This window comes from Haliotis cracherodii, unplaced genomic scaffold, assembly GCF_022045235.1.
Source record: "Haliotis cracherodii isolate W230 unplaced genomic scaffold, xgHalCrac1.p SCAF_11, whole genome shotgun sequence".
Taxonomy (NCBI): domain Eukaryota; kingdom Metazoa; phylum Mollusca; class Gastropoda; order Lepetellida; family Haliotidae; genus Haliotis; species Haliotis cracherodii.
Window position 1 is genome coordinate 48,706,086 of NW_027266266.1, and position 25,455 is coordinate 48,731,540.

At 39.8% G+C, this 25,455-nt stretch overlaps 1 pseudogene; it reads left to right on the forward strand.

The window, feature by feature from the left end:
* The first annotated feature begins 2,999 nt into the window (after positions 1 to 2,999).
* On the forward strand, positions 3,000 to 23,593 carry LOC139455921 (uncharacterized; annotated as a pseudogene).
* The last annotated feature ends 1,862 nt before the right edge of the window (positions 23,594 to 25,455 follow it).

Here is a 25,455-nt window from a genome sequence, read left to right on the forward strand (position 1 = left end):
TATTTGTGGGAGGGGTTGTTTTTAGAAGAATAACTAATTTTCCCGACTGTTGCCAACAAAGTATTTGTTTACTGAGCACCATCAACTAATCTGTTCTTTTTCACTTTTGACACAACTGTGTGATGTTATGGTATTCATTTTTCACAAAACAAAGTATTCATTTTCTTTACCACTGCCAACTATTCATTTTGGACATACGTTTGAACATATGATGTAAATATGTGTGCATGCTAGTTTATATCATATGTATTGCCATTTTATTGTAGATACAAATTGTAGTCTGTCCTTGGTGGGTGCCTTTGTACAATAAATTGTTACTCTATTCCTTACAATAACTTCTTCCAAACAACAATTAAACAAACGGAGGTAAAACGGAACAAAGTGGTTTTAGTGTACATTTAAACGATACTTAATAAAAGAATTGTGAAAAGTATATTCACTACAACATGAATTCAAATGTGATATACATCTGTATAAAAACGAAAATAGACACGTCACAGGCCTGCTACCTGCCCAATGACTATAACGACAAGGGAATAACTACTTCCTTGTCCTGAGCCCTTAACTTGCCATTAGAAAGCAAACGGGCCACATAGGCATGTTGGGACCACACATTTATTTCGAGACTACGGAAAATACGACATATTCTGATTAAAATAGTGATAGATATATCACGAGTTCGCCGGGCCAGGACTGTGGGTTCGACACAACCGGGATTCAACACGTCCGAGCTCGACACAACGGGATTCGACTGTGCATAGACAAGTGTAAATGATCGTTACTACAATATGAATTCAAATTATTTTAAGATGCCTCAAATATCATACGCATATTGTATCAAAACGAAAATACCCACCCAGTGACAATAACGACTACTTCCTCATTCATGTCAGGGACATATCATTGCGATTTTGATATCGATATGCCTAAGACACAGATAGGGCTAGTTACTGAGAATTCCATGTCCGTTGGAAAGGAAGTGATTTCTGTAATCAGAAAATTCACATTGAATCCATTCTTTAACAGTCCTTTCAAACTCAATTACAATTTAAAGCTACGACCATGCACTCAAACACAAACATATACTACTGAATGCAATATCTCATCTTTTTTGTTGATCTTTTTTAAATTATATCCAATAGGAGTGGAAAGTGTTATACATTGATCCTTGAAAATGTCTGATAATGTTGCCTGTGCAGAGTGACCTTCTTTCAATTCATGCATGTGTCTATGTCTATGCCGTTACAACAGATTGTTTTCCGCAATGCGTGCATCTAGGTTAGTAAACTGTCCTCGGTTGCATGGAGTCCCGGTGCAGGCTAACAGGCTTACTATGTTTCAAGCAAGAGCCTTTCTTAGCTCGGGTTGGGCAAGCTGACCTTGATGGAATTCTATCTCTCCGGTATCTACGGGTGTAAGGCTGACTGGGGGAGTAATGGGTGTAGTGAATCGGTTACCGCAAGGTTGTATAATTGTGTATAATTGTTTAGGGATTCTGGGTGTAGTGCTTCTCAGGGATGTTTTTACCTTAGTGTGAAGTATTCATGTAGACGCTCAGAATTACATTTTCTCTGGATGCTACACAGAACGTAGGAAGAATGTGAACTATAAAACTTCATGTGGACAAACTTAGAATAGTACACTAAACATGTAATTTGATAATGAATAGGGCTCCATCCTAACTTAGAATGACTTGTATTAATATTATTAACAAGTAGAGTGGTTTAATAATGAGTATAGCCCCGTCAGGATTTGGAATGACTATGACAATTGCAGATGTCAGAACGAAGGTACTTTAATCAGTTGAATATTTCAATCTAAATGTGTGCACTTCATAGTAATACATGCTTAACTGTAGAAATTGCATACCTGACATAGCATTTTTTTGTGTTAAAGTGATCTTTATGGCATATGACTGGCCAGCAGTCCACATGACAGAAGCATACAACCAGTTTATGACCAGAATAACATTATTTGCCAGGATATTCCTGTACATACATCATTTCGTCGAAAAGGGCCTTGTTAAAAGTCTTTCTTTGACGTTGATGAGAGGTCAAGGTTTCTGAAGTTTAAAAAGGCAATCGTTACATATAAAAAGCTAGGTTTCCATAAAATATACCAATAAAAAGAACATATAACTACGCATTACATCATTTAAAACCGCCGTCATGTGCGGCGTTAATCAACAGACAATGCCTCAATTCGTCATATCAAAAGAGCGAGTTGCTCCCTCCCTGTTTTAAAACACTGCAGGGAGAATAAACCACAAGGGACACAGTGTTTTACTGTGCGATAAACATCGACTACGACTCGTTTATTTGTTAAATGTGATACCAACATTTTGCACAGACTCTTTAAAGATCTTAATACAATGTACATGCGCTCAATTGGTTTACCCTTATGTAAATAATGATGAATCCCTGAATACACTCCGAAATCGGCAATGCCGGACAAGTCTATTTTATTAACAGAGGTATTTACACAATCTTCACGTCTTTTATCTGTACCTTTTCTCCAATTACCGATTGTCATATCTCTCCCACGTTTTGATGCGATCGTTCGGCCATTGCGTTGTCTCCTACAACTATTGGCAACAACTCACAAGACACTTCCCTCTAATAAATATCGTCGTCGAATTTAGGACCTCATGAGGATGCGAGCGCATTTTTGAATGTCCAAACATGACGTCATGGTAGAACAATGTTTTATCGTGAAATAAACCACGCTTCATTCCAATTGTTCTTTGCTATTTATCGTGTAGCTAGCTTATATCTTATAATATGAAAATAAATCCTAAATCAATAGCATATTATATTCTACTATGCATCGGGAGAGTTGTGGTAATAAGCAACATTTAAAATCAATAAAACAACGAGCTCATAATTTATTGCTCCTTGCAGTTTTGAGTGGTGTACATACAATGCAAGTATGGATGTGTCTCATACGACTTTGTAACAATTGTGTCGAGACACAAAAGACGATTACACAAGGAATCCGTAATGCATCATATGTATTAAATACATTTCCAGATAACCATGTCGGACTATGTATCGGCATCCGCCATCAAGGACCTCCTCACCGAGTGCCCAATATGTACAGAACACTTTGATGAGGTCAGACGGATACCTCGTCGCATGCCCTGCTGTGTACAGTCAATATGTGACACATGTCTAGAGACGCACAGCCAAGGACTCCCAACGTTATCATGTCCCATGTGTCGACACCAACATAACCTGACGGGTGGTGTGAAGTCTCTGCCCAAAGAGCCTATCATCCTAAGAATCCTGGATCATCTGAAGATTGTGAAAGGGCTCTATCTGCCATGTACAGATTGTCCTGATGGTAACCCTGCCATGACCAGATGTGATGACTGTGGCGTCTTCCTGTGCCAAGAATGTCTAAATGCCCACAAAAGAGTTCAGTCGATGAGAGATCACCAACTTGTCAGTTTTAAGGAAATGAAAGAACAACCAGGTAAAAGTTTCAATCGTCACCATAAGTGTGCACAACACGACCAACCTCTACAGTTCTACTGCTATACTTGTGAAAAGATCGTCTGTGTGTCCTGCACTGTAGTAGAACACAAAGAAGGGAAGGGGCACAACGTTGTGTCCGTGGATGAAGCACACGAAGAAAATGCAAAGTCCATTGACGATACCTTAGTCAAGCTGAGGGAGAAGGCAGAGGGACTTGAGGAAATAAACCAAGGTCTCAAGGAAAGACATTCAAACATACAGGTGTCAAAACAGGCTGCCGTGGTTGACATCAACAACGCCTTTGACGAATTGATTGATGAAATACAGCAGAGGAGAGGTATTCTGTTGTCAGATGTTGAAGAGCGATCCAGCAAGATTCTGAAGCTGACACAGGAGGGACTGGATTCCACCAGTAATATTCTGGCAAAAGTGACATCATCTACCGAGTACATACGACAGATGCGGAGTGAAGCTGACAAGATAGAGGATCTACAAATGATGGGGTCTTCAGCTGCCACCTTGAGCGCCATGTTGGAGATGTCTCCAAAGGCGTCACTTGGAAGAGCTGGTGTCAGCTTTGCTTCAACTTGCTTCAGTAAAATTACCCCCTTGTTGAAGATGGCCGGTCTCGTCAAATCAGTTGTCTTTTCACCAATAGAGAATTCAAGTGGAGAAGATGACCTGAACGATGCAATTACTTTTGAACACGACCAAGTGCCACAAGGTAATCATTCTGTACTTTAATTTAATTCAAGTATTTTCTTAAAGACACTTCCTCTATTTTGATATTTTTGTGCATTTCGTTTCATAGCCGTGCAGACATGTGACGGTTATAAACTATCCCCATATAACTGTGAACCACATGGTAATATTGGTACGTCATGTCTATTGACACTGAGTTCATCTTAACACATTTGTGTCCACAGCTGCATATATGACCGGGCAGCCGTTGGGAGTAAAAGGATCGCTTGCATGTGAGTTCACCCTCAGGTTGCTTTATTGATGTGGAGAGCATCACGAAGTACAGTACAACTGTTCACTGCAATGAAGTTCTCTCCTCAATAATTTAAGTTACTTGAATAGTTACTGTAATGTCAAATGATTCTGTATGAAGATGTTTCTTTCTAAAACCTGTCCCAATTTTACAAGATTGAATGGTGTCTTCAAAAAGTCTTGGTACATGAAGTTGTAAATAAAAACGACAACATCATTTCCATAATGATAAGAAACCTCTGCTAAAAGCAGATCTGTTATGTGATTCCGACAATATCACAACTATGTGTTTATGAATCACTATTTTTACCTGTCGATTCCCAAATTGAAACAGTGTGTTAACCCTGAAATATGTTATTCACCCAACGGTGACAGTGGTCAAGCTTCTGGGATAGCCAAGGCAGGGGATCCGGGATGATGAGTGATCTTCACACGAAAGCTGGACTTCATGTAATGAAATGTGTGAGAGATACTAGAGGCACGCTCTTCCCCTCATATCCCGTCTGACTAGCTACTGGACATTTCCACACAGGGTCATCACAACATAGAATATTCTACATGTTTCTATTACACTTTATCACAATCCACGGTTTTCCGGTAGTTTACACATCACACTAGCATCAAAATATAATAACTTTCTCACTTCTGTTTACATTAAATAGAACTATATTCATGACAACTAATCACTGTCCACAACGCACAATCTTTTACTGTGAGTCTTTTTCAAAAGTTCAATAGTCTGAAGCCCTAAAGAACCTTAATACAAAATACAGTCCACTGAGTCTCTTCTGTTGACCAGCCAGATCTGTTTGATAACATTGTATGTTAATTGGTTATCTGTCCCTTGGAGAGTCTTTCTGCAAACTGCTTCACGTCCCTTTGGATGGTTGATCTGCGATAGACTGCTTGTGAATCAACAGCGTGTCCCAGTGTCCTCATACCTAAGTTGGAGACATAGTGGGAAGCTTCTTAATTAGCACTTCCTTGGCAGAATCTCCGCACCAACCCGTTGCTCTTCTGGCAAATCCGTAAAGGCTGCAATTTCTCCTTGCTGTACCCTCTCCAACCATTCTTCCAGTGACTCATCGTAGGCCTGATGAAAAACTGCAGTAGATCTTATTCCAAACCGCCTTTCGTGTTTCTGGATCGTTTCATGGAAGCTGATGTACTCATCCTTCTCTAAAAACAAGGGGAAGAAGTCAGCTGCTTCATCCATGACAGAGTAACACAGCATATCCAGCATATCCTCATTCTATTGCTGGGAGTGGTTGAAGCAGTGAAATTTCACGGAAAACAAGTGTTGCAAATCATTCGTCTGTGCCTTTTGGATCCTCATTTAGATATACAATTTTCTCAAGCAACGGTTGAAATCCCCCAAAATTGTCCGAAATGCAGACAGGATGTGTATAATCCACCTGTGTTTGTTAAAACACTGATCCATAAGGCTTCGTCCATAATAGTCTTTGTACCCAAGAGACCCACTAGCGCATTGACAGGCATTAGAGGCATGACCATCGTCTTCGACATTCCAAGGATAATCCTCTTTGTGATCTGGATTCCATCTGGACAGAAAAAGGTTCTCCACAACAGACCCAATGCTAGAGATTTTATTATTCTCCAGCAGTTCATGTCCAGACACGAGGCTGTGACCTTTTTCTGATGAGTGAGTTTGATTTTATGCCTCTTTTAGCAATATTCCAACAATACCACGTTAGTGTGTGTGTGTGTGGGGGGGGGGGGGGGGGGGGGGGGGTGCGTGGGGGGGGGGGGGGGGGGGTCTGTGTCTGTGTCTGTGTCTGTGTCTGTGTCTGGACGGCTTGATGGCTGAGTGTACTACTCCGGACGGTTTTATTGTTCTAGCCCACTGAGATACCCTGCCGCAGGTTAACATGAAAACCCCACTCAGACGCAATATACTGGATCCGTATTGACCATTCCTTGTTTTAGCCCCATAATGCACAGCACCAGGCAGGGAAACAATAAGTATAATTTTTTTTACGTCTTTTGGTATGATGCAGTCCAGCTAGGGGTAGCTCTTGCGGTAGCGGAATGGCGGGCAACACCAAAGGGAACAATACGCAAGTTAATCACCACAGCGCCATTCAGGTATCGTGCATGTGTCGCCCAACATGGTGGGGTGGGACTGGACACATCACAGATTGACATTTATCGTCATTACACCTTCACTATCATTTCATCAGTTCCCTTATTTTTTGTCGTGAACATAATTCCTTTAAAACACACACACACACACACACACACACACACACACACACACACACACACACACACACACACACACACGCACACACGCACACACACACACACACTGACAGAACACACCGACATATCGCGATAGCATGATATATTTTTATCATAACTTACAACAGGTGCCAGTTTAAGTTATCTCTCTTAGAAATGTACAGTTTCCATATGATAAAACATGTTGTTGAAACCAGTATATCTGGAAAGGGTAGATTAGTGTCTCGCATGCGAAACGAAATGAACAGCTGGCGGTCGTCTAATACGCCCTTGCAGAGTTGTGTCCTTTGACTAAGCTACATATCTATGATCGTGGGTTTGAATCCCGATTCGCCTCGATTGTGTTCCTAGGTCTGTCAGCACCATATCGGTGCTCGAGGGTTTCATCAAAGTGGTAAACAGCTGAGACCTGCATCACATCAGGATTTCCTCCCACAACTAGAATACTGTTAAAGGCGTAATAAAACCCAAAATCACTCACTGACTCATTTCATAACAAAGCATATGTTTCTATGAATCGGAATGTGTAGTATGTTCCGACTTCACATTCAAAAGTAGTTAACACACCCCTGCTGACGTCAGTCCATCTGATACAAAATGTTGTCCTTCAATTGTTTGAGCATTGTCCAAATATGGCAGGTAGACTTCCGTTTTAGGTCATTAGTACTTTTCTGATTCACCAATATGTTATACTTTAACCTATATATAGCACTCTCCTTAAAATTCACGGAAACCATAGCAATATTAATATAACACTTTCATCCCATATTAAGCTGACACGCCGTGATATGACTGGTTTAATGTTAAAACGGCGTTAACCCCAATTCACTCACTAATATGACATTTAGTACAGATGTTTGTGTATACGGAAACGCATTCACCTGATACGAACGATGTGTCTTCTCCCCAGGTGTGGATCTGGAATGGGACTCCAGTATTGCAAGTGACGGTCTGACTGTTTCGGGGCCAGTTGTCACCAATGGCAAACAAGAACATCTTCCACCAAGGACAGGATGCCGACTACGTACATCTAACAGACTCCTGACATCAACACCTCTGGTCATCAGGCCAGGACAGACCATCATGTTTGGCGTGGAGGTCACATACTCTGTCATAACACCAAGGGATTACAGGACCGTTATCTTCGAAGCAGCTTTGACTGACAGCCCTGTTGATGCTTACAAGCTGCAGACAACTGGATTGTGTGTATATTTGGTAACATGCGAGGATCATAATGGAATATGTCTACAGGTGTGGTACAACGGCCAAAGTCTGACTGATGACAACCTTACGCTGAACGAGAGTGGTACAACTTACAGCCTGGATGTGGGATTCGTTCTTGAAGAGGAAACACATACAGTCCATGTCCTGGACCTTAGTCAACAGAAACTCGTCACATCTGTAACTCCCTTCCCGTTTGATAAACCTCTCTGGGTCATGGCGTATTGTGGATTTCATCCTAACACCGACTTAACCTGTGATTTATCATCACAGAAAGGAAGAAATATGCATGGCGCAATCGAACGCTTGATCCACAAGTAACTGCAATACTGACGATGCCAAGCAGATGATGCAGACAGAGAAATAACACTTCGTCTTTAATGTGACCATTGTATGCCAATTAAACCATAATGAATTGTTTGATAGGCATTACTTAGAAGTTGACGGATGACAAAGTAGACGCAATTTAGGAATAACAACTTCTTTAATACTGTAAAGGCGACGATTCGGTATAGATCCTTGCTTGACAACGGTATAAGGATCTTTACTGAAACGTCGCCTTTACAGTATGAAAGAAATTGTTATCCCTAAATTGTGTCTACTTTGCAAGCCATAATGTATTCCACGTAAACAAGGTTGTATATATAGCTGTACATTCATGCGAATTACGGTCTTGAATCCGGTAAGCTCATGTACAAATCTGGACATCAATAAGATGATCAGTCATTTCATCATTGATGTTGCCATTATAGGCCTAGGGAATGAGTAAATATGAAACGTCTCAACTTCTGACATGGTTTCAGTTGTCAGTGAATAGCGGTACGTTTGCGCCCATGAGTGTGTGCATTATTTGATGTTGAAACACTTATTGTCTTTTTATGGGGTTCCAGGTTAGATTTGGTCTCTTGCGACCTATGCTGGTCGTAAGAAGCGACTTAATGGATCGGTTTGTCAGGCTCGGTGACTTGGTTGATGGCATGTCAACGTACCCCGCCGCCGTGGAATGTTGCTCATAATATCAACGACTGGGCTGCCTGGTCCACACTCGATTATGTAGCAGGAATATTGCTAAGTGCGACGTTATACAACTAACACACAAGTTTTGGGAGTTCACAAATGTTCAACCCATGTTGTTTTTTTTCATAGTGTTGACTGTTTGTGAAGTAATTCCATTGTTAGTTTTACGGTACCCATCTTGCAGCATGTGAAACTGATATCGTTATGTATATTCTATATGAATGAGGCCAGGACACTGTGCAGCATGCGTTGTGTATTCTTACATGGTTAGTGTCACATGATCTGTAGTTGTTTGGTAATGCTTTCCGTTTCAGTAGCGACGTAATTTATATAGGTGTTATTCTGTCACAAGTATCTGGCTATGATAATTTTGGACAAATACAAGCGCTGCCAATGCGTTCAAAGTTTTCTTTTGGTATAAATAAAAATGTGTTGTATACATTCAGACTCTTTATGAAAAGTATTAAGTATATTTTTAAGGCGCCACATATTCAACCATTTCTATAAAAAACATTGCTACAATAATGAGGGCGATATTTCTTGCGAGATAATTTCTGAACATATTGTACGTACGCTTTAATGACGATTGAAGCAATACAAGCTTAAACCGTACAATATTTATCGCTATTTCTACATGTGTGGTAGTATCATCATATGTATTATTCTTAATGTTGACATGCATTCTTTTAACGTTTACAGTAGATTTATAGATTGGACATCAATTTTTATAGTGTGACCATAGAAGTTTTGTCAGTTATGTTTATTTCACGGTTTTTTGACGCGGTGTTGATGTGTTTGTTTGCCTTTTCAAGACAGCACACAGGGCTTGAATCACCGAAGAAATGTCAGCTTGTTTTTTGTTTTATTTTGGAAGGTCTTGGACCCGGCGTTGCTTTGCATCATTTTTTTTAAATATAGTTTCAAATGCTTCTCTTCCAGGTTTTTCTTCGTTGCTTCGGTTTCACCGGCATTTGTTTAGTTTAATTTTAAACATATTTTATTCTCATGAAAAGGATTGGGCACAAGATATCATAACTTAGAACGCCCTCTCCCATAGATTTACATATATGCTTATTTACAATTCATAAATTAAATGACAGAAAGGAAAGAAAAGAAATAGAGAAACGTATGTGTATTCACATTGCTCACTCAAATCTTTTTGTTTACTTAATATGTGTATGTACATTCCTAAATATGTTTTCGTTCACATAATAAGGTAAAATTGCATTGCCAACTAGCATCAGGTCAATATTTACATCACAAGCATCTTTCACAATTAACAATAGTGAGTGCATCAATTCGTTTCTATCTGATTTAAATAAAGGACATTCAATGACAAAAGTATATGAATTTCCACAGGGGCTGCCACATCAGCATTTTGGATCCTCTTTAAACCTTTCCTGCATAAGACATTTTTTAATTCACTGTGATCACCGGGATTTGTTCTAAAAGGCAGTTCCAGGGTAAACCCTGATGCTTTTATACACACTGGTAAAATGCTGAAAGTGCAATTATCCATGCAGGACGTTTATAAGTTCACAATGTTTTGCGTTTCCATGGTAGCAAATCGGACTCATGTGGAACTGAAGGTTTGATTTATTTCCGGTATATAACCCATAGGCTGTTACATATTTATTGTGCCATTTTGTATGCACATTCAATAAGTGATCAACGTGTTCTTAAGTTTATTATTTTGGTGTGGGTTTTTCACTTCTGCAGATGTAGATAGATGATATCATGGAATGTTCAAAGAAATCATAACTATGTTGAGCTTTTGTCAATGAAACACCTAGCCAGTGTAGGTAGGTTGTTCAAAGATTTCGCCAAAAGGAAAGGATTTTGTTGATTGTATTGTATGATCATCTATTTGCTTAGTTGAATTTATATTTTGAAAAGAAAAGTACATGAAATAAACAACCAATGTACATCCATACTATCATATTTTATTATAGTCAATATATCTATGCTTATCAATTGTGTCAAATAAAATATAAAATGTTGGTTTTTAGTTTTGTGTTATTTCGGCTCTTGGAAAGTTTGAAATAGGTTGTGTGACATCAATGATTACTGTAAATAGCACAACCTTGATTGCATTGTCGTTGAGTCAGTGAGTAGTCTTACAATAAGTTTAGAAATACTATTAAAGAATATTGTAATGCACTCACTCGACACGTGAAGATCCGGGGTAAAAGGCGACTATGCTTGTCGTAAGAGGTGACTAATTGGATCGGGTGGTCAGGCTTGGTGAATATTGCAGAGTACTCACTCACTCACTCACTCACTCACACACTCACCCATTCTACCTATAAGTGAAAAACAACAGACGTTTTGTACTCTCCGTGTTAATCAGGCAAACATGGGCCCAGGAATTGTTCCATTACAAAAATGAAAAATACTTTCACCTACGAAAGGGACATAATGCACATGTAAACGGGGAGGTTGAGCTTGTTTAAATGTTAACATATTGTCATGGAAATGAAAAGTTCTTTCTGAAACGATAAATCAAAATCTGGGGCATCATTGCGTGTCGTGCATCTTGCTATACCTTACTTTGAGTAGAGTGCGTCATGTTATACCACACCATGGAGTGCAATCATGTTAAACCACAAATTCAGCGTCGCGTATCTTGCGATACCTTACTTTGAGAAGAGTGTGTCAACTTTTAGCACCCATTACGTGTCGTCTATCCATATACCTTACTTTGAGCAGCGTTTATCGTGTTATTGCACAATATGGAGGGTAATATATCATGTACTGCACGATGAATATCACCTATCATATCATACCACAGAGAGATTTAACACATCTTATACCATACTATTGACTCACATTTCGCATAATGTATTACATTTCTGTTAGCAGGATTCAGGGGTCTATTTAGAAGATATTTGGGACTCAGCAGTGTAGTACGCGGGATGTGTTACGTATTTGGTACGCAGATTCAACATTTTTAAATCAATAATGGACGACGCAAACATTTCCTTTACATACACGTATATATAAAAAAATTGAGGAGGGTATTTTTCGAGTAGGTTTACATGAAATCGGAATTTTCTCAATGTTTTAAGATTTGTTTTATGAGTATTTAGGATTCGGGGTAAGAAATTGAGACTCAGAGTGAAAAAATAGATGGCATTGGGGATTCATGGGAGGAGGGGGTTGGCACCCTCAAACAACCGTACTTTTTACAAACAAGTAATGTATCATGAGGACGGATTCAACAAAACAGTCTAAAACTTTCAAAACTGATTCACTGAATTGAATAAATACATTCTATCAAACTGTTCAACAGATGCGAAGAGATCCGACAATGACACCGCCGTGATTCAAATTGTCTTTGGTTTTGCACATTCAGTTTCAATATTCCTAATCCTGTACATCACACATCGGACAATGTATGCTGCACACGGTGAAGCTGCTCATTGCCCCATGTTGTCCTGTTCTGAACCGTAGAAGATCGTGGTGCCAACCTCGGGAACAAAGTCACGTGATGTTCAGTCGAAAAGGGAGATAAGTCTGCGGGCTCATCTTCTTTGGGGAAGAAAACAGACAAAGACGTTCTACAACTTGATTTGTCACTTTGCAATACCTAATGTCTTTTTTCCCGAAGGGTTGAAATACAACAAACGCCTATTAACAAATGCAATCAACTAGACCTATATGCTATCCTGAAAGGCCAAATTGTTCTTTCCTTTGTTGGAATCGCCGTCGCTGCGAGGCACTGTAGCTCACTTGATTGTCATACCACATTTGCAACATTACAGATATGTGAAAGAAAATATTTCAAACGGTTCTAGAGTCATTCATGATCTGAATGAACCCTTGATTACTTTGCAGCTAATTCACTTTCAGGGAAACCAGAAATAGTACAAATTTCTAAACTTGCTGCCTTGCTAATGGCACAATACATCCATGATCCAATAAATAATCAGGTACGCTTCAGTAGCGAACCCTATCATTTTTAATCCATAAGTCCAATGTGTTGTCATTGAAATCGGAGAAAACATTAAATCGCTATATAGCTAAAGACACCAATTCATGTGTAGACTGATATCAGTGAAAAACCTGATCAAGAAATAATAAACGGTCTTTGCGTTATGCTCCATTAAATACTATTCAACCTTTTGACCATCTCGTCATGGAAACCAAATTTCAATAAATTTCCCCTAAATACCTAAGACCAATGGTAAGCATTATTATGCCCCTTAGGTGTGCCCCTGGAACAAAGGGTGACGGAAGGAAGGACGGACAGTACCCGTCCAATATCCCCTTCCCACTTCGTGGCAAGGGAATAACAGGTGTTACTTTTATGACGAGGCTGATATGGGTTTGGGTGTTTAATATAGGAAGAGTTGACTTCATCACCGTGAAAAGGGTCCGCGTCAATAGCTGGGCCCCCCTAATGTTTTTCTGTACTTAGCAAGACTATGCGTGGAGAATTCATTTGTGTCTTTCTGTATCTCCAAACTCAACCTGGACCAAGGCTTATATAGCCAAGGTAAACTACGTTTATAAGGAACACACTTATAACGAACTGACGGATATAACGAACTGTTTTTACCCTGTCCATTTGCTGTATATATGCTGTATATGTGCCCTTAAAGAACTACGGTTAATACGAACTAAATTTAGTGGCCTTTTTAGGTTCGTTATAACCGTAGTTTACTGTAGTTACACTGCTTGTTCAGGGTGCCTTCACAGAAAATGTACAAAAGGGATTCGTTTCTTTTAACTAATGACAATTAAGTGATTCGGAGAGTCACAATCAATGTTATGGATACATGGCAATGTAATGACATGTTCATTCAGACCAAAGATGTCGTCCTCAATCGTTTGCCACGTTATTACGTGCACGTGATACTACAGAATGGGTGGTGCTGAACGTATTTCAAGGAGTAGATATGTGGACGTTCTCAACAGAATTTGTCCCGAATGGCTTCCGGTATGACAGACCCAGACTACATTCGTGACCAAGTCGTGTTATTCCGGGACAAGCCGAATAGCGATCTTCAGGTTACGGAAAGGGACGAGTGGTGACGAATGACCCAGACTACGGAAACAGGTGTTCGTGAATCTCCGGTATAAGTGAAACCATGGGGACGTATATAGTCAAACACTCCCAGCTTCCGTTACAAGTCATACAGCCGACTAAACTGAGGATCGGAAGGTTGTGATGTTTGACTGGGCAGATTGTGAGTTATCGTGTCCCGGTCGTTGCTCGTGCTGCCAATCACTGGTCTGACTGGTCCAGATTAGATTATCTACTGACATACTCTTGATGTAGCTGGAATAGTTATGACTGCGGTCTATTCAATCAGTTTTCAATCAGTGTGTGACAGTTTTCCGGACAGTTTGCACAGGCTTCACAGCATGTATACCCACGCTATATTATTTACTTTCTATTTGTTTTTAGTTTTACTCCGCACTCAGCAATATTCCAGCTATATGACGTCGCTCTGTAGATAGGCAATCAAATGATTGACATCATGAGCATCGATCCACGCAACTGAGATACGATTCATGCATCAACCAAGTCAGCGAGACTTACCACCCGATCCCGTTAGTCGCCTCATACGACAAGCATAGTCGCCTCTTACGACGCTCCGCTTTTAAACTTCATGAAATCACTGATGCAGCTTATACAGTGACACGTTGATGTCAGAAAGTCAAAAAGTAGTACAGAGCCACGACCTGCAGCGAACCCAGCCTGAGAATCAAACCTGTATCCTTAGCGTGACCGGTGTGGCATTGTCGTACTTTCATTAATGACTTCTTATTTTCAAAATACTTTAACTGAGCGTGTTCTATAATTATAGATGAATGAGTACAGGTATTGAACCCATTCACAGTTACAAATGAGCATACATACCCCCTTAGGTAGCTACGACTGTGGGTTAAACCTCGTCGATTGTCCGAGTGAGTTGGTTGGGTCTTGCTTGTTCCTTCAAGGATACCATTACCAAGGTCAAAGTACACAGTAGTGCAGGTCAATACAAATCGAAAATAGATGCTGCGCATGCCTATAATAGCGTCAACAGTTGTCTTTGTCAGTACAGTTCCTGGGCTAGGTGTGAAAACTGTGATTTTTGCCAAACATCGACAGGTAAGTAATTTCACTGACCTCATCCAATGTCCGGTACACCGACACGTATGTACATCAGGTAATAACACTGTATAAGTACACTAAAGGTAAGATATATGGTTGTCAAGCAATATGTATACACGGGTGGCCTAGCGGGGTACACAGCAGTATTGTTGATCCAGGAAGTCCCACCATACAGCAGGATATTTGAGGTGATTATGTGGATATTAGAGCATATTGACATATGACGAGCTAATTGATTAGTCCATCATACGTCAACATGTCTAAAGACAGAAGTGCTTCCATTTGCTCTGTATTTGTGGGAGGGGTTGTTTTTAGAAGAATATATCATTTTCCTGACTGTTGCCAACAAAGTATTGTTTACTGAGCACCATCAACTAATCTATTCTTTTTCACTTCTGACACAACTGTGTGATGTTATGGTATTTATTTTTCACAAAACAAAGTATTCATTTTCATCACCACTGCCAGCTAACTATTCATTTTGGGCATTCGTTTGAACGTATGATGTAAATCGGTGTGCATGCTAGTTTATATCATATGTATTGCCATTTTATTGTAGATAAAAATTGTAGTCTGTCCCACGTTGGTGCTTTTGTACGATAAATTCTTACTCTATTCCTTACAACAATTAAACAAACGGAGGTAAAACGGAACAAACTGGTTTACAAGTCCTGTTTACATTTATACGAAACTTCATACAAAGAACTGTGAAAATCATATTCACTACAACATGAATTCAAATGTGATATACATCTGTATAAACACGAAAATAGACACGTCACAGGCCTGCTACCTGCCCCATGACTATAACGACAAGGGAATAACTACTTCCTTGTCCTGAGCCCTTAACTTGCCATCAGAAAGCAAACGACATGTTTGGACTACACATTTATTTCGAGACTACGGAAAATTCGACACATTCTGATTAAAATAGTGATAAATATATCACGAGTTCGCCGGGCCAGGACTGTGGGTTCGACACAACCGGGCATTCAACACATCCGAGCTCGACACAACGGGATTCGACTGTGCATAGACAAGTGTAAATGATCGCTTCTACAATATGAATTCAAATCATTTTAAGATGCTTCAAATATCATACGCATATTGTATCAAAACGAAAATACCCACTCCGTGGCTATAATGACTACTTCTGCATTCATCTCAGAGACATAATATTGCGATTTTGATATTGGTATGCTTGAAACACAGATAGGGCCAGTTACTGAGAACTGCTTGTCCGTTAGAAAAATCAAGTGAAGAAAGTGATTTCAATAATCAGAAAATTCACATTGAATCCATTCTATAACAATCCTTTCAAACTCAATTACAATTTAAAGCTACGACCATGAACTCAAACACAAACATTTACTACTGAATGAAATACCTCATCTTATTTGTTGATCTTTTTTGAAATTATATCCAATAGGAGTGGTCAGTGTTATACACTGATCCTTGAACATGTCTGATAATGTTGCCTGTGCAGAGTGACCTACTTTCAATACCTGCATATGTCTATGTCTATGCCGTTACACCTGACTGCTCTCCGCAATGCATGTAGCTACATGTAGTGAATTGTCCTCGGTTGCATGGAGTCCCGGTGCAGGCAAACAGGCTTACTGTGTTTCAAGCAAGAGATTTTCTTAGCTCTCGGATTGGGCAAGCTGACAGGGATTGAATCCTATCTCTCCGGTATCTACGGGTGTAAGGCTCCCTGTCTGCGTGAGTAATGGGTGTAGTGAATCGGTAACCGCAAGGTCGTCCTGTGTATATATATATTTTAGGGCTTCTGGTTGTAGTGCTTCTCAGGTATGGTTAAACCTTAGTGTGAAGTATTCATGTTTTGGGCGGCAACACGCTCAGAATTACATTTTCTCTGGATGTAGGAAGAATGTGAACAATGAAACGTCATGTGGACAAACTTGGAATAGTACACTCACCATGTAATTTGATCATGAATAGGGCTCCATCCTAACTTGAAATGACTTGTATTAATATTATTTACAAGTAGAGTGGTTTAATAATGAGTATAGCCCCGTCAGGATTTGGGATGACTATGACAATTGCAGATGTCAGAACGTAGGTACTTTAATCAGTTAAATACTTCTATCTAAATGTGTGCACGTCATTGTAATACATGCTTACCTGTAGAATTTGCATACCTGGCATAAAAAAAATTTGTGCGTTTAAGTTAACTTTATGGCATATGACTGGCCGACTGTTAAGTCAAGGTCCCCATGACAGAAGTTTATGACCAGAAGAACATTTTATGCCAGGATACTCCTGGACATACATGATTTCATGGACAAGGGTCTTGTTAAATAGGCCTTGTTTGACGTTGATGAGAGGTCAAGGTTACTGAAGTTTAAAAAGGCAATCGTTATATAAAATGAGCTAGGTTTCTATGAAATATACCTATAAAAAGAACATAAGATTATGTGCATTACATCATTTAAAACCGCCTTTGTGTGCGGTGTTAATCAACAGACAATGCCTCAATTCGTCATATCAAAAGAGCGAGTTGCTCTCTCTCTGTTTGAAAACACTGCAGGGAGAATAAACCACTAGGGACACAGTGTTTTCCTGTGCAATAAACATCGACCAAGAGTCGTTTATTTCTTACATGAGATACCAACATTTTGCACAGCCTCTTTAAGGATCTTAATACAATGTACATGCACTCATTTGGTTTACCCTTATGTAAATAATGATGACTCCCTGAATACACTCCGAAATCGGCAATGTCGGACAAGTCTATTTTATTAACAGAGGTATTTTCACAATTTTCACGTCTTTTATCTATACCTTTTCTCCAATTACCGATTGTCATATCTCTCCCACGTTTTGATGCGATCGTTCGGCCATTGCGTTATCTCCTACATCTATTGGGAACAACTCACAAGACACTTCCCTCTAATAAATATCGTCGTCGAATTAAAGACCTCATTAAGATGCGAGCGCATGTTTGAATCTCCAGAAATGACGTCATGGTAGAACAATGTTTTATCGTGAAATAAACCACGCTTCATTCCAATTGTTCTTTGCGATTTATCGTGTAGCTATCTTATACTTTATAATATGAAATTAAATCCTCAATCAATAGCATATTATATTCTATTATGCATTGGGAGAGTCGTGGTAATAAGCAATACCAAAATTTAAAATCAATAAAACAACGAGCTAATATTTTATTGCTCCTTGCAGTTTTGAGTGATGTACACACAATGCAAGTATGGATGTGTCTCAAACGACTTTGTGCCAATTGTGTCGAGACACAAAAGACGATTACACAAGGAATCCGAAAAATGCTTCAGATGTTTTAAATAATTTTCCAGATAACCATGTCGGACTATGTATCGGCGTCCGCCATCAAGGACCTCCTCACCAAGTGCCCAATATGTACAGAACACTTTGATGAGGTCAGACGGATACCTCGTCGTATACCCTGCTGTGTACAGTCAATATGTGAGACATGTCTAGAGACGCACAGCCAAGGACTCCCAACTTTATCATGTCCAATGTGTCGACACCAACATAACCTGACGGGTGGTGTGAAGTCTCTGCCCAAAGAGCCTATCATCCTAAGAATCCTTGATCATCTGAAGATTGTGAAAGGGCTCTATCTGCCATGTACAGATTGTCCTGATGGTAACCCTGCCATGTCCAGATGTGATGACTGTGGCGGCGTCTTCCTGTGTGAAGAATGTCTAAATGCCCACAAAAGAGTTCAGTCGATGAGAGATCACCAACTTGTCAGTTTTAAGGAAATGAAAGAACAACCAGGTAAAAGTTTCAATCGTCTCCATAAGTGTGCACAACATCACCAACCTCTACAGTTCTACTGCTACACTTGTGAGAAGATCGTCTGTGTGTCCTGCACTGTAGTAGAGCACAAAGAAGGGAAGGGACACAACGTTGTGTCCGTGGATGAAGCACACCAAGAGAAGGCAGAGTCCATTAATGATACCTTAGTAAGGCTAAGGAAGAAGACAGAGAAACTTGCAAAAATTAAACAAGCTCTGCAGAAAAGGAATTCTAACATACAGGTGTCAAAACGGTCTGCCGTGGTTGACATCAACAAAGACTTTGACGAATTGATTGATAAAATACAGCAGAGGAGAGCCATTCTGTTGTCAGATGTTGAAGAGAGATCCAGCACGATTCTGAAGATGACACAGGAGGAACTGGATTCCACCAGTAATATTCTGGCAAAAGTGACATCATCCACCGAGTACACACGACAGATGCGGAGTGAAGCTGACAAGATAGAGGATCTACAAATGATGGGGTCTTCAGCTGCCACCTTGAGTGCCATGTTGGAGATGTCGCCAAAGGCGTCACTTGGAAGAGCTGGTGTCAGCTTTGCGTCAACTTGCTTCAGTAAAATTACCCCCTTGTTGAAGATGGCCGGTCTCGTCAAATCAGTTGTCTTTTCACCGATTGAGAATCCAAGTGGAGATGATGACCTGAATGATGCAATGACTATTGAACACGAGCAAGTTCCACAAGGTAATCAGTCTGTTCTTTAATTTAATTCAAGTATTCTCTTAAAGATTCTTCCTGTATTTTGATATTTTGTGCTTTTTTGTTTTGTAACTGTGCAGACTGACAGTTATTAACTATCCCAAAATTACTGTGAAAACACCCACATGGTAATATTGGTACGTCATGTCTATTGATACTGAGGTCATCTTAACACATTTGTGTCCACAGCTGCATATATGACCGGGCAGCCGTTGGGAGTAAAAGGATCGCTCGCATATGAGTTAACCCTCAGGCTGCTTTAATGATGTGATGAGCATCACGAAGTGCAGTACAGCTGTTCACTACAATGAAGTTCTCTCCTCACTAATTTAAGTTACTTGAATAATTACTGTAATGTCAAATGATTCTGTATAAAGGTGTTTCTTTCTAAAATCTGTCCCAATTTTACAAGATTGAATGGTGTCTTCAAAAAGTGATGGTACACTGAAGTTGTAAATAAAAGCGATTAGGCCATTTCCATCTTGATATAAAACCTCTGCTAAAAGCAGGTGTCTTACGCGATTCCGACAATATCACAACCATGTGTTTATGAGTCACTATCTTTACGTGTCGATTCCCAAATTGAAACAGTGTGTTAACCCAGAAATATGTATGAAAAAGAACTCAGTGTCAAACCAACAAACAAACAACAAATGCTAAACAATAAACAAATGTATGACAAAATTCACTAGGTTTACAAATCAATACAAATTACTGTAATTACAATGGTAGTACACAATATGGTGGTCGTACAATATTCAGTGACAGTATATAAAATGATGACAGTGATCAGTATCAAATACAAAAATTACAGTGGTGATAGCAAAAGTCAGTGATATAACTATATTCACCCACCGGCGACAGTGGTCAAGCTTCTGAGATGGCCTAGACATGGAATCTGGGGTGATGAGTGATCTTCACACGAAAGCTGGACTTGATGTAATGAAATGTGGGGCGGAGTGGGTAAGTGGTCAAAAGCGCCATGCTAGCAAGCGCCAGGTGCTGAGATCGTATCCTGCTATTGGCCAGGTTGATATTCAGCCTTGGGACCAACAATGTTTACAGGTCTTTATAGTGTTGTCACTACCCATAGTGTATACAGTACACTCACCCTTTGCACTCAAAAGAACCCACTCGTCCGATGGTAGATGACCAGATGGTGGAAACACGAATACGTACATCCACCCGAAACACAAGTGTAAACACGTGTGGTGTCACCCTGGGCAAGTGACTCAGTTATAATGTGCCTCTGTTCACCCAGCAGGGAATGGGTACCCGATATGTGAGGTGAATGTAAAACCTTCTAGCTCCAGTGAGTTGAGAATGATAACTGGAATGCAAACGGATTCACTGGTAGGGAAACAAATAAACCCACATTTGGACAGATACTAGTACCTCGATACCTGCGGTATATTTATGTGTAGTTGTGTGAAAAAAATGTGTGAGAGATACAAGACGCACGTCTCTTCCCCTTATATACGGTCTGACCAGCTACTAGAAATCTCCACACAGTGCCATCACAACACAGAATATTCTACATGTTTCTGTTACACCTCAATACACCTCACACTTGCATCAAAATATAATACCTTTCCCACAACTGCTTACATTAAATAGCACTACTTTCAAGATAACTAATCACTGTCCACAATGCACAATGTTTTACTTAAAACTGTGAGGTTTTTACAACAGTTCAATAGTCTGAAGCCCCAAAGGACTTTAATACAAAATACAGTCCATTGAGTCTTCTTCTCTTCTGTTGACCAGCCAGAACTGTTTGATAACATTGTATATGTTAATTTGTTATCTGTCCCTTGGAGAGTCATTCTGCAACTGCTTCACGTCCCTTTGGATGATTGATCTACCATAGACTGCTTATGAATCAATAGCATGTCCCAGTGTCTTCGGACCTACGTTGGAGACATAGTGGGAAGCTTCTTAATTAGCACTTCCTTGGCAGAATCTCCGCACCAATCTGTTGCTCTTCTGGCAAATCCGTAAAGGCTGCAATTTCTCCTTGCTGTACCCGCTCCAACCATTCTTCCAATGACTCATCCGAGACCTGATGAAAAACTGCAGTAGATCATCTTCCAAACTGCCTTTCGTGTTTTTTTACCGTTTCATGAAAGCTGATGTCCTCATCCTTCTCTGGCAACAAGGGGAAGAACTCCTTCAGTAGTGGGCTTTGTCCAAGAACTCCGACTGGACACTTCCGTACATGTACCTAAGATTGAGTGGTTGGCATGGGTGCATCAGAGGGACGGCCAGTTCGAGGATTGTTAGGGCTACTGGTTTCCAGGTTGGCTTACCCCAGGAAAAACTTCCATTTATCGACATGCATGCACGTGTGTGTGTGTGGTTGATTGTACTACTCCGGCCAGTTTTATTGTTCTAGCCCACTGAGATACCATGCCGCAGTTTAACATGAATACCCAACTCAGATGCAGTATACTGGATCCGAGCTGACCGCTCCTTGTTTAAGCCCCATAATACCGAGCGCCAGGCAGGATAACAACAAGTACCATCTTTTAACGTATTTTGGTATGATGCAGCCCAGCTTGGGGTAGCTCTTGTGGTAGCAGAATGGCGGGGTATCGTGTATAGGTCGCCCGACATGGGCACAACAGAGATTGATATACATGACATGTATCGTCATTACACCTTCATTTCATCAGTTCCCTTATTTTATGTCGGTAGAATATTTCCTTAGAAATCGCACTTAGAAATATACAATTTCCATATGATAAAACATGTTGTTGAAACCAGTATATCTGGAAAGGGTAGATTAGTGTCTCGCATGCGAAACGAAATGAACAGCTGCCAGTCGTCCAAGACGCCTTTGCAGAGTTGCGTCCCTTGTGTACGCTACATACATCCCTGAGACCTACATCCCTTCGGGCATTCCTCCGACAACTAGAATACTGTTAAAAGCGAATAAATACATAAATCACTCACTGACTCATTTCATTACAAAGCATGATTCTAGTAATCGGAATTTGTAGTATGTTCCGACTTCACATTCAAAACTAATTACTACACCCCTGCTGAAGTCAGTCTGTCTGATACTAAGTGTTGTCCTTCAATTGTCTAAATATGGCAGGTAGACTTTCGTTTTATTAAACTAATATTTATTTCTGATTTACCGACACGTTATACTTTAACCAATATCAATATTCACGGAAACCAAAGCAATATATATAAATTACACTTTCATCCCACATTAAGCTGAAACGCCGTGATATGACTGGTCAACCGTTAAAACGGTTTTAAACCCAATTCACACACGAATATAACATTTAGTATAGTTGTTTGTATACACGGAAACGCATTCACCTGATACGAACGATGTGTCTTCTCCCCAGATGCGGATCTGGAATGGGACTCCAGTATTGCAAGTGAAGATCTGACTGTTTCGGGGCCAGTTGTCACCAATGGCAAACAAGAACATCTTCCACCAAGGACAGGATGCCGACTTCTTTCATTTCGTAGAGTCCTGACATCAACACCTCTGGTCATCACGACAGGACAGACCATCATGTACGGCATGGAGGTCACATACTCAGTCACAACACCAAGGGATAACAATAAAGTTATATTCGAAGCAGCATTGACTGACAGCCCTGTTGATGCTTACAAGCTGCAGACAACTGGATTGGGTGCATATTTGGTAACATGTGAGGATCATAATGGAATATGTCTAAAGGTTTGCTACAACGGCCAAAGTCTGACTGATGACAACCTTACACTGAACGAGAGTGGTACAACTTACAGCCTGGATTTGGGATTCGTTCTTGAAGAGGAAACACATACAGTCCATGTCCTGGATCTTTGTCAACAGAAACTCGTCACATCTGTTACTCCCTTCCCGTTTGATAAACCTCTCTGGGTCATGATTCATTTAGCACCTTATCCTGACACCCACTTAACCTGTGAATTATCATCACAGAAAGGAAGAAACATGCATGACGCAATCGAATGCTTGATCCACGAGTAACTGTAATACTGACGATGCAGATGATGCAGACAGAGAAATAACACTTCGTCATTAATGTGACCATTGTATGCCAATTACACCATATTGAATTGTTTGATAGGCATTACTTAGAAGTTGACGAATGACAAGGTAGACACAATGTATTGATATCAACTTCTTTAATACGGTAAAGGCGACGATTCGGTATAGATCCTTGCTTGACAACGGTATAAGGATGTATACCGAAACGTCGCCTTTACAGTATTAAAGAAAGTGTTATCCATAAATTGTGTCTACTTTGTAAGCCATAATGGTGTCCACGTAAACAAGGTTGTATATATATATATCTGTACATTCATGCAAATCACTGTCTTGAGTCCGGTAAGTTCATGCACAAACTTGGACAACAAGAAAATGATCAGTCATTTCATCATTGATGTGGCCATTATAGGCCCAGGAGACGAGTAAATATGAAACGTCACAACTTCTGTGTCAGTGAATAGCGGTATGTTAGCGCCCATTAGTGTGTTCATATTTGATATGTTTAAACACTTGTTGCCTTTCATTGGATTCGGGGTTAGATTTGATCCCTAGCAACCTATGCTGGTCGTAAGAAGCGACTTAATGGATCGGGTTGTCAGGCTCAGTGACTTGGTTGATGGCATGTCAACGTACCCCGCCGCCGTGGATTGTTCCTCATAATATCAACCACTGGTCTGTCTGGCCCACACTCGATTATGAAGCAGGAATATTGCAGAGTTTTGGGAGTTCACAAATATTCCACCCATGTTTTTTCATAGCGTTGACTGCTTGTGAAGTAATTCCATTGTTGGTTTCACAGTATTCATCTTGCAGCATGTGAAACTGATATCGCTTTGTATATTCTATATGAATGAGGCCAGCACAGTGTACAGCATGCGTTGTGTAGTCGTACATGGTTAGTGTCACGTGTTTTGTAGTTGTTTGGTAATGCTTCGTATCATTAGCGACGTAATTTAAGTTAGTGTTTTTCTAATACGCGTATTTGGCGGTGATATTTTTAGACTTTGAGACAAATACAATGTTTTCAAAGTGTATTGTTTTCTTTTGGTTTAAATTGGCATGTGTTGTATACATTCAGACTCTTTATGAAAGGTATGAAGTATATTTTAAAGGCGCCATGAATTCCACCATTTCTAAAAACATTTCGCTACATCAATGAGGGTGATATTTCTTGCGAGATAATTTCTGAAGATATTGTACGTACGCTTTAATGGCGATTGAAGATATACAAACTTACCTGAAATGTACAACATTTTATATATATTTCTACATGTTATTTCTTAATGTTGACATGTATCGTTTTAACGTTTGGAGTTCATTTATATATTGGACATCAATTTTAATACTGTGAATTTCCGTTTCAATAGCGACGTAATTTATATCCAGTAAACTACGTTTGTAACAAACACGCTTATAACGAAAATACCGATATAACGAACTTTTTTTTTAGTCCCAGCCTTTTGTTGTATATAACCTGTATATGTGCTTATACCGAACTACGGTAATAACAAACTTGAATTAGTCATCCCTTTGACTTCGTTATAACCGTAGTTTACTGTAGGTGTTATTCTGTCACAAGTTTCTGACTATGATAGTTTTGGACAAATACAAGCACTGCCAATGTGTTCAAAGTGTATTGTTTTCTTTTGGTTTAAATTGGCATGTGTTATATACATTTGAATTCTCTATGAAAAGTATGAAGTATATTTTAAGGCGCCATGAATTCCACCATTTCTAAAAGACAAATTGCTACAATAATGAGCGCGATATTTCTTGCAGATAATTTCTGAAGATTGAAGAAATACAAACTCACCTGACAGCAAACCGGTCTATAATCCTCG